Genomic DNA, 11,455 nt, shown 5'->3' with positions numbered 1-11,455 from the left:
TTAAACTGTGCTTAGATTTTGACAGGTAGCACAGATGGTGGGATGATTCTCCACTTCCTCCAACCATTTGTGGTCACTTATACCCAGGCAAAATGGATGTGGAAATGCTCAGCTCAAGTAAAGGTGTTAGAAGTGGGTCTTTAATTATTTGGGTCCTCCTTCTTCATACAAATTGTAATCCATGTCTCATATAAAATCAAATAGGGCCAGATTCTGGACCCTTGCTCACACTGAGTAGCCCCTCATCCTGCGAATAACCCTACTGATATCAATTACTCTAATCATGAAACAAGAGTGTAAGCCATGTACAAACTGAGTTTAATTTGCAGTAAGTGATGCACAAGGCAGGCAGAAATGAAGGAAAGAACTTTCTTAAACAAGCTGGGAGGCTGGTGATAAGTGTTCAGGATTCTGAATTTGTCAGGTGCCAGGCATCAGTCTGAATTGGTGAATTCTTGGTGTCATACTAGACTAGGTTCCTCCTGAAAACTGATCTTCTTCCTCCTCTATCACTTACCACACTACATTTGGGTAACAAAATTGAACCAAAGGGACTTAAATGGAAAATAACATGCACCCCTTCTCCCACTATGGTTATTTCACAATTTGAAATTCATTGATTTTTTTTTTTTTTTGGTAACTTATAAGTCTACTATCTAGCCTGAGACTGAGACAGAAAAAGGGGTTATAAGTAGATTGTATCATGGATTTAGTCCCCAAAAGTTCAGGTAATTTACTTTTGAACATAAGGTAAATGAACTTACCTGTCATGGGTATGGCAGGATATTTGTCTAAGGAATTATCTAATAAAGTGCGGGTGGCATAGGAGAGTAGAAAGAAATATCTGAAATAATTCCAATTTTGGAGCAAAAGTGGTGGGCTGTCAGTTTTGAGTTCAGAGTTTTCTACCCTTCGTATACAGGAGCTAATTTGGTTTTGACCTTATCAATTACTCTTTCAGGACCATGGCCGCTCCATTGCATGGAGAAATTGTTCAGTCCTGTTCCTCCATTTGTTATAGTCACTCACTAGTTGTATTTCTTCTGAAGTCATGCCAACGCATTCAGCATTGTCTGTCACTGCCTTCTGCCACTTTCATTCCTCAGGTACACAATGTTTCTTATCTTCCATATTGTGTACATGCCCCAACCACCTAAGTTATTTTTATATTTTCTAACATGTTCTGCTTTGACCCTTCCCTTACTGTTGCATTTGTTTTGTCTTTCTGTGGAATATGTAACACCATCTTCAAACACCTGTGATTGTCAGACTCGGGGTGGAATGGGGAGAAGGTGTTAGCTACTGTCATCTACCAAGTCTCTATTCCATACAGTAACATTCTCAGTACAATAGGATGCTATAATGGATTCTGGTTGTTATAAATATTTTTATTTGACCAGGTGATGTTCATCCTTCCAAAAGTGGTGCTTGTGTTTTTCTTATCTCATATGAACACCTTGATTGCAGTCACTTTCAAATATCTTCATGCTCCAAAGATAGTACAACTATTCTACCAGTTTGATTTCTTCTCCATTCATAGGCACACTTATATCTACAGTGAGTTTCCTAATGTTGCTTTTACTTTCAGTCCAGTTTTTGTGCTTCCTGTTAATCCTCTGATTTCAGGGCTTCATTCCATTCCATGTCATACTTCGTAAAGCAATGTTGTTGATAAAGACAGGATTGGATAACTCATCTTCACTAATACTTACAACATCTATGATGCATTTTTTGGTACCTGTTTCATCATCCACTCTTTGGTGGTGATACACACCCTTGGCTAACTCCAGTCATAATATCAAATTACCCAGAACTGTATCTGAACTTATTGTGCATCTACTGCCATCATATAAGTTTTTGTTGATCATCTTGTCCGCTGTTTCATAGTATCTATCAATATTGCACATTGTCTCTCCCTGCAGATGCTACTAAAAATTTCCTTAAAGCCAAGCAGGTTCTCCTTTTATGTTAAAACATCAGGCACCCAGGCACAGATGTGAGTGTGACCTGGTCCCAAGTAACCCAGGGAGGAAGAAGGGGGGTTACATATCATTAGTACCTCTGCTTGAAAGTTGAGTTTTCCCATGTTAGAGGACTCTGACGGCTGCTATATTTTCTTATTGAGGTTCAGCATGTTTAGCCATCTGAGTAGTTATATAGAAACAATTATCTGCCATTGATGAACAATTTAAGAACCAATTGAGAAAACAAATACAGCTGGTTGACACAATTCAGAAACATGCTAAGCATAGAAACTGATGGCCATATCCTGAGCTGCTGTAGATTAGCACAGCTCCATTGACGTCAATAAAATTATGCAAATTTATACCAGGATATGGCTCTGAGCATCATTTCTTTTGTTGTTTTTGGTCACTAAATCTTTTGTTTTTTCTCTTATCCCATAAAAGGCACATCTTTAGGGTATGTTATTCTGAAAATCTTTTAGTTAGGTCTGTCTTTTTGAGATCTAGCCTGTCATGCTGTTTGCAAATATAATCTGTATGGGCATGAAGTTGCACTTCCAGTATAACATTAAAAAGTATTCTAAAAATACCCCAACAACTGTATGTCAAGTGGGCTAAAAAAAGGAAAAATGATGTTTACTGAAGATGTGGTGATCTGAGCTTTAAAGTAAATATGGAACATATTTAGTCAACTTAATATTTTCTTGGAGTGCTATCTGTTTTAAAACAATTTAATTGTTTTTAGTGATGGATGTCTGTATGTCTATAGAAATTCCTACCTTATTTATCAAATTCTTATTACAAGACTTATTTTTGCATGCAGCAATCTGACCAGGAGTGTGGAGGATTACAAAAATGTCAATTTGTATTTTTATTAATAAATAAGTTTACCGTAAAGCCAGAGACCTCAGTCTATGAGAGGAGCTCTTTGTTGGTATGCACTGTACAACCACATAGACAAAGAGGCTGCATATAGACTGGCAAGTTTTTCCGCAAAAGCAGCCACTTTTGCACAAAAACTTGCCAGCTGTCTACACTGGCCGCTTGATTTTGTGCAAAAGCACTGACATTCTACTGTCCAAAATCAGTACTTCTTGCACAAATGCTTTGACGTTCCCGTTAGGGCAAAAGCTCTTTTCCGGAAATGTTTTTGTGCAAGAGGGCCAGTGTAGGCAGCTAAAAATGGTTTTGCACAAAAAAGTCCCGATGGCGAAAATGGCGACCAGGGCTTTCTTGCGCAAAACTGCATCTATACTGGCATGGACGCTTTTCCGCAAAAACTGCTTTTGCGGAAAAGCATCCGTGCCAATCTAGACGCTCTTTTCCGCAAATGCTTTTAACGGAAAAACTTTTCCGTTAAAAGCATTTGCAGAAAATCATGCCAGTCTAGACGTAGCCAGAGAGTATCTGTCCCAAAGATCTTGCTATTGAATACAATACAAGCCACAACAAGAAGTGTACCAAAAAAACAGACAGAACTGGTGGAAAAGATAGGAGGGAAAAAATGATAGGAACACATAGTTATACAACCTGGCTATATGTAGAGTAGGATGAATAATTGTTGTTGCTTCACTAACAATAAGATGATAAAGAAAGAAAAGTGAAGAATTTTCTATGATTTGAAAAATTCAATTTGGGGAAAATAATTCACTTAATTGAAACATTTTTTAAACAAAATATTTTGGATTTGTTTCATCTGTCATTTTGATTTTGACTATGTTTGTACAGTTTTTATTTTTTTAGAAGAAAATTAAATCACTTGGAAAGGAAAAACATATTTTAACCCCGAAAGTTTCATTTAAAAATGTCAACTTTTTTCTTTTTTTGTATAAAAAAAAAGGTGAAACCAACATGAATTTGTGAACAATTTCTATGCCACCAAACAAGCATTTTTAGTAAAAAATATTTCAGCCAGAGAACTTCACCCAACTTTAGTTACAACACATTAGCAGGTTTTGAATCAACCATACTCTTCTGCTTAATCATATGAATAGTGTCATAATGCAGCATTAAGTAAATGACTCTCACAAAATAAACTTCCAAACTTTTTCATCTGCAGTTTAGGATCTAGAGCAATAATACTCAGACTGAGCTCATGAACCACAAGTAGCTATTTAACATGTTTTTTATGGCTCTATTAAACATTTTGTGAGTTAATAATTAGCCAATCAAGATGCTTCCACTATATTGTTAAAAATAATACTTGGTCAGACATTTTGCTGTAAGAATAATACAACTGAGGCTATGTCTAGACTGTGGAGTTTTTCTGGGATACCTCTGGTATCCCGGAAAACCTCCGCCACATCCAGGGAATGCAACATTTTTTGTGGAAGAGCAGACATGCTCTTTTGGAAGCCTTGAATTCCTCACTATATGAAGAATAAGGGATCTTCCGGAAGGGGAGGATTTTCCAAAATGTGGCTCAGTGTAGAAAAGCTTCTTCCGAAAAGACAATCGCAAAAACAATCGGGAAAAAGTGTCAGTCTAGACATAGCCTGGAATAAGTAATAAAAATAAATATTTCCCCTGTCTTATTGTTTAATATGAATATCTAGTACTATAGTAAATGAAACAATGAATTCACAGTACTGTGGCTCTTCTGAGTAATTGTGATGACTAATTTCACTCTTGAAGCACATAGGTTTGATAACTTCTAAGGCTGTTAGATTCATTTTCTGTTAAAAGCTCTTAAATAGAATGTAAGACCTAATTAGTAATGCTAATGCTAGAGACTGTGCATAAAATATTTCCTATCTTCATGCAGAACAGCTTAATAAAAACTAACTTGTCTGGTTGTCAAGAAGAACTCTTTCTTGCACAAGGAAATTGAGATTTTTGGAAACTTAATTAAGGTCTCCGGTACATTCAGAGGGGAAACATGTTTTGTTTTATTTCAGTCTTTTAAAAAATCTTTTTGAGCATTTGGACTCTTCTTTCCAGATACAAAAGGTTTTCAGGATAAATGTTCTGTCTCTGTGATGTCAGTAAACTTAGCTTCATCTCTCTCTGTCTCTCACTCCCTCTTCAAATCAAAGCATCCATATTTCCCTACATCCCTCTATGGTTACCTAAATCCAAACTTAAAATACATTAAAAAAAGAGGAAAATGTAAGTGGAGATGACCATCAGCATAATCCTTATATTTGATCCAATTTCTTCTTGCAATTATAATGGTACAGAACACCCTATTCATCTCTGCCTATGGAAAGCAGGGAATCAGCTACCATCAAAGCACAAGCCTCAGCTGCCCTATCTATTCAGCCCTTTTGTGGTGAGGGGATGAGGGAAAGTCTCTTCCTTTGGTCAGGAGTAGAAAAGGTAATATTCATTCTTTCCTGGACAACAGCAGAAAAAATTGGCAGGAATTTGGTGCAGCCAGAAGGGAGAGATCCACACCAGAGTTTACTGTGCTAGAATAAAGCTGTCAGCAAGAAAGGTCACTTTGCATTTGCATTTTTGTTCTGCTCTCCCATGCAAGATATACCAGAGATCACCTCGGCAGGATTCCAAGTGCATTTGTTACACAATTTAATTATAAGGCATGATAGGTTCATTAAACATGCTTTGCCTGTACCAACATCTGTGTGTTTATTGGATAGTAAGTCCTAAGAAAAGGAGTAAGATTTGTGGTTTTAAAAGGAAATACATTATCATAAAATGTCAGACAGTCCTGAATACATCTTTTATCTCTCTCTTAGGTTCTGATTAATAGTAGTACTTCAAGGTAGAAACTTTAAGCAGGCCATACCAAGTCTAATTTTATAATTCTTCTTCCTCCTGTCCTGGCTCATTTTTAGTGTGTGTTTTTGTGTAACTATTTATTTTCTTTAATTATGCAGATCACAATTTTTAAAATAATCCTTTTGAAGGTTGAATGTCTATGCTGATACAATTGTTTGAAGGGCATTGTCAGCTATATTCCCCACCCTCCACCCCTGTTTTTTAAAATGTGTTATACTTGCACTCCCCCCTTCTTTGATTCTTTTCCTCACCTTCCACTCCCAATCAACTTTCTTTTTCTGGTCTTCTGCACTTTGTTGAAGTGTTGCAACACAACAAAATTTGATACTACAAGAATCCACCCAGAAGAAGAAAGCACCAGGTCATTCTAGCCAATATTTGCAGTTCAAAAGTTTTGAATATCATTCCACTAAGATTTGGCTGAGCAATAATGAAAGCCATGGAAACCTTTATATCCTGCTGGTGCCACTGAATAGTGGACTGATAAGTAGACTGTGTGCTCGAAGATACTTTCTGTGGATGCATAAAAAAGAATGTAGATAGCCATGTGTGGCAGAAAAACAACTTTGAGAATATCTCTGACACTCTGAATATTAAATCATTTGCCTTTCATACAAGTAATACTGTACATTGCTCTCAAGGCATGGAAACTACCAAGGCACCAAAATCACTGGACATGTGAAAATTTGGCTCTGTATTTTAATAAAGCCCTCTTTCTGAATCCCCTCACATCTACAGCACTTTCTCAAATAACAGTAACATTTCCAAGTTACCTGTAATAGGGGCTTTTGGAGGTAGAAGCAAGTAGCAATTATAACATTTCTAGAAGTATGTGAAAGAAATAAGAACTGCGAGACTTCAGACAACAGAGACCTGAGAAAACAACTCAACATGGCTTTTGCTAATCATCCTGCCCACTCATGGCCAGATATTTGCCCTTCCTTCCCGTACATATTTTATGTTGCTTGGTGTGCTGTGCTAACATTGCTGGATGGTATGATCAGACTTTTTAAAAATAATAAAGCTAAGATTAACACAGGTTAAGAAAAGAGTGTCTGTACATCTGGGTATAATGCTTAGAGATAATCCACAAATACAAAATGTGTTTTATATGCATCTTTGACTTTTAGTTCATAACAAGCAACAACCCAATTTAGATATTCACATCCAAGTTTTTGGGAACATCACTCATGAAAAGTTACATAGAGAGTCAGTTATGGAAAGCAAATACATCAAAGAGTGGAGATTGTCCTTCAGTGATTGAGAATTTAGGTCAGGTTGTCCATCAGAAAATAGAGGACAGCTCCCCCAATTATTTTCCTGATTGCACTTTTCATTGGAACTCCAGCTCATCCCTCCTGATATTGTCAATTTCTAGGTAGATGTCCCTCAGCTGTATGATGGCCTCTCACACCATAAGTTGCCTCATCAACCAAATACAGCATTGACTGATTCCATAATTCTCTCGACAGGTGCTTATTACTGGGGTCTCATGTGTCCCATTCATCTAGGGCTCCAATTATCAACATATGATTGTTCACAGATGTGAAAAACATGGCATGGACCATGAAATAAGCCCTTTCCTCCATGAAATCTGATGTGTCCTTGTTCCTAGAAGTGCTCCATCAAAGGGGGCTTCCTACTCCGACTGGGCAGGAGAAGGACAGAACTTGTCCCTCCCCTGCAAATTGCTCTAGTGGTGTGAGGGGGGACCAGGCAAGACTCACCTCTCGCTCTTGGACCCTCCTGTGGCTACATGAAGGTCTGCAGTTGCTGCCTTCAGAGTCCAGCTCTCAAGGCTATACAGAAGTAAGGGTCAGCAGGTTTCTGACCCCTTATCTCCTTTTGGGTTGGGATACCATGGAAACAATGCTATGAAATTTCAGGTTTAAACAGCTGAAATTTACCTATTGGCCATAATGGACCATGAATTTGGTAGGGCCCTATGAGCATGAACCTCGTAGCCGTAGCTCTCCAGGCATGGAAACTACCAAGGCACAAAATCACTGGACATTTGAAAATTTGGCTCTGTATTTTAATAAAGCCCTCTTCCTGAATCCCCTCTCAGAAATCTCCTAGTGGTGGAATGAGTCTATTATATGACTATATCAAAATGAATGCTCTTATCTTCCTTTCCATCATTTTGAGATTTGGTTAAAAGATATTCAAAACAGTTTAACAAACCAGAGGAAATTTATTGTATAATTACATAAAAGCCACTTTGCTATGAATTGAAAGCCTAGTATTCTATACAATTTTTAAAAGTGCTTTACTTGAGTAAAAGGGAGAAAAGTGTTATATCATGTACAATACAAATGCAGTGACCTTGAAAGATGAACTTTCATGTTCAGTCAGACTTTTAAAATGTTGTTTAACTATGAGTCATTTTCATGAACTCTCTCTACAAATTGACCTAAGGAAAAATGGAGAAGTTCTATTTAGCAGAAATATCAGCCCCCTTTTTCTAAGCATTTATAAAGCTGCATTTTAACATCAAATGTAAAAGCCAGGAATACAGCCTATGGGAAACTTTTAAGTCAAGGCTTTGTACTCCTCTTGGCATTTGGAAACAGTCACTGAAGTGGTGTTACTTGTTTATGCTATTTTCAAGTGACTTTAAGGCTATGTCTACACTAGAGACCTTACAGAAGCACAGCTGAACTATGCAGCTGCTCTGTGCTGACATGACAGAGCTCTCCTGGCAACAGAGTAAAGTCCACCATGGCGCTTCTGTTGGTGTAACTTATTTCTGTCAGCTGTAGTTTTTTATATACCTCTGAGTGAGGCAAGTTTTACCAATAAAAATGTTGGTATAGACATAGGCCTTTAGGTAGTATTTAATACACTGGCTATCAAAAATGTATATTTTTTTCTTAAGCTGATACTTTTATCAGATGTCTTTTCATTTATCTAGATATTTCTCTGTGTAGACATTTCTACCACACTCAATGTTATGCTGAGTGCCCAAGATAGTGTTATCACTTTAAAAGCTTTCTGGGTCAACATGCCACATCTCGGAAAACATAAAATCTCATCTCACAATTGTAAATTTCATTGAATTCTAAAGAGTGCACACACTGGATCATTCAGAGTGATTGACTGAATCAAGTGCCAATGGGATTTCTTCCCTCTGAGGAACCTTATGGGGTTCTGCATTCTACCTCAAAGGACATTGAGAGATGACACTGTATTTTGTTATTTTTAAGTGTAAATGTAGGGAACAAAAACAATGGCAAAAATCTGTCTTTAGATATGAATGGACCATAATGAGATCAATGGGAACTACACATAAGAAAATATTATTATGAGCTGATTAGATTTTGGTTTTGGTTGAATAAAAAAACCTCATTGAAATTGATGAGTGAACACACCCTTCACTTAAGATGATTCTGAGATAGTGAAAAAGCCCCATGGAAGTATAACAGGTTGCCCAAGAGTTCTGGAGTGAATGGGTAGAAGAGCTTTTGCCGAGTATTGTTTTGTGTGTGTTTTGGGGTGGGGAAAAAGAAGAAGGGTAAACACAAAAATCGAGATGACAGAAAAACAAAGCTACATAGCAGCCTGTGATCACTATATGACTTTGGAAAAGCTAAAGAATTTTGGGATCTGTTGACTAAAGAAATTTTGCTGGTTCCTCTTATGTTAGGAAAAAGCAGGGCAATGCTTTGTAAATAAGCAAGATTGCATCACAGAAAACACCAGGTTCTATCAGTTTTGACTTCCAACTGGAATATCTCCAGCACTCTGACCTGCTGTTCAGCTCAAACATTGGCAACAGTATCTATCTAAAGGGTTAAGTGAGACTTGTGTGGTATTTAGGTTTGACAAAGCAAGGGCTTTAAGTTAAAACCAATCACAAGTCAAACCTTTTTCACACATCATCATGCAAGTTAGATAACTTTGGGTAATCAGTCATCCACTCCATGTATATTTCACTCATGTGTCAACAGTTTAATATGGTGACAAATTACATTTTGAAATTAAGTTTTTTTTAATTTGCAACAGTCTTTTTCAGCAGATGGTTAGTTCTAATACCTTCCATATTCACACTCTTATGTCTGTAAGAGATCCAGCTGCTAGCTGATAGATGCTGATAGATGCAGCAGTGAAGTATTATCATGTGTGATATAATTGCTTATGTGCCTTGGAATAAACTTAGAGCCATCAAAACAGATAGTTGTAACTAAGAACAAATTTAAAGTGATAGTAATTTTTAAAATTTACAGTTGCGTGCTGACATGTAATTATTCATAAAATCTGGCCTATACGATAGATATTTCTACTGCATTAGGCCCTAAGTCAGGGAAGCACATTTAAAATTAGGTACGTTCTTATGTTCCAAGCAGATGCTTGCCTGAATTGGGGCCTTTGAATATGTATGAGTTTAAGTAAAGTTTGAGTTTCTTTTGATTATCTTGCAAAGGTGCTTTGCTTTTTTCAGTAGTTAGAATTACATTAAATAGCAATGCTTCCCAAATTATAGCAAGTGAACCATGGGTGACTCACAGACCATTAGCTCTTGGTCATCAGAAAGCTGGCATATCACATGACCTTTTGTCAAACTGTCTGAAAGAGGCTTCAGTGCCAACCTTGAGCCAGACTAGGCTGAAGCGGGGCAACCTCTCCTCCCATACTGGTTGCATGTTCTATAATTAGATTTCACTAACCCAGTAACAAGTATGAACACCTAAAGACCTATAACTGTCTTTCCATTGAATTGCAGACAGTCCCCTTGGGCACTTCAGTCTATCTTATCACCAAGGCAAGCTGAACTATGTGATAGATGGTCACTTACAGCAAAAATCACAACAATATTCAGTATCAGAGGGGTAGCCGTGTTAGTCTGAATCTGCAAAAGCGGCAAGGAGTCCTGTGGCACCTTACAGACAAACTGAAGTGTTGGAGCATAAGCTTTCATGGGCAAAGACCCACTTCATCAGATGCATGTCGATCTCAAACCAAAGACAAATCCTGTACCCAATCCCATATCCAATCTTGTTACTAAAGATTTATTAACTAGGAAAAAGAAATGAATTACTTACAAGGTCAAGATATACAACAGAGACTTCGATTTAAAAGAAAGTAATATAAGCACTGCTGTATATCCTTTTAGCAGGCCATGCCAAGCAGCACTGAGATCTCTTATTTATGTTTAGAAATCTTTGAGTCTTGACAGCATGAAGAGCCAAGTTTCTCCTTATGAAGGATTTTTATCTCCTTAACCCCAGAATCCAAGCTGGTGGGATACATGCATATACAGATCTCCCCTTCCTGGAGGGAGTGAAGAATACAATCAGCGAGATCTGTTCTTGGATTCTAGACAATGCTTCATTTGCCTTCAACCGACCATCTTGTATGTAGGATGAGTGCTCTGCTGTATTCAACATTCTCCTGTTCCCTACCCCTGTAAACATTCAATATAAGTTTATCCCATGGGCTATCAAGGTTAAGTGAGATTAATGCGTGCACCATCCTACACTAGTCCTTTTTCTAGACAGGAATCACATATTAATGTACTAACACACAGGCAATCCAAACTGATTTCCAGCAGCTGAATATAAGTGGAGCTTTGTCTGTGTTCGATGAGGCCTGGGCATTAGCCGGCATGTGATTTGACAGTATCCCAACCTCCACTAGTGTCCAGCTGCTGAACCACATTATAGATAGCAGCAAAACATAACTTTGTTTTTCCATGTAAGCAATTCGTGTATCTGCCAAAGGGAAATTATACAATTGCACACTGCAGAGGT

The sequence above is a fragment of the Pelodiscus sinensis genome, chromosome 2, assembly GCF_049634645.1.
Source record: "Pelodiscus sinensis isolate JC-2024 chromosome 2, ASM4963464v1, whole genome shotgun sequence".
In the NCBI taxonomy this organism is placed as follows: domain Eukaryota; kingdom Metazoa; phylum Chordata; order Testudines; family Trionychidae; genus Pelodiscus; species Pelodiscus sinensis.
Note: the sequence above shows the minus strand (reverse complement) of the source record.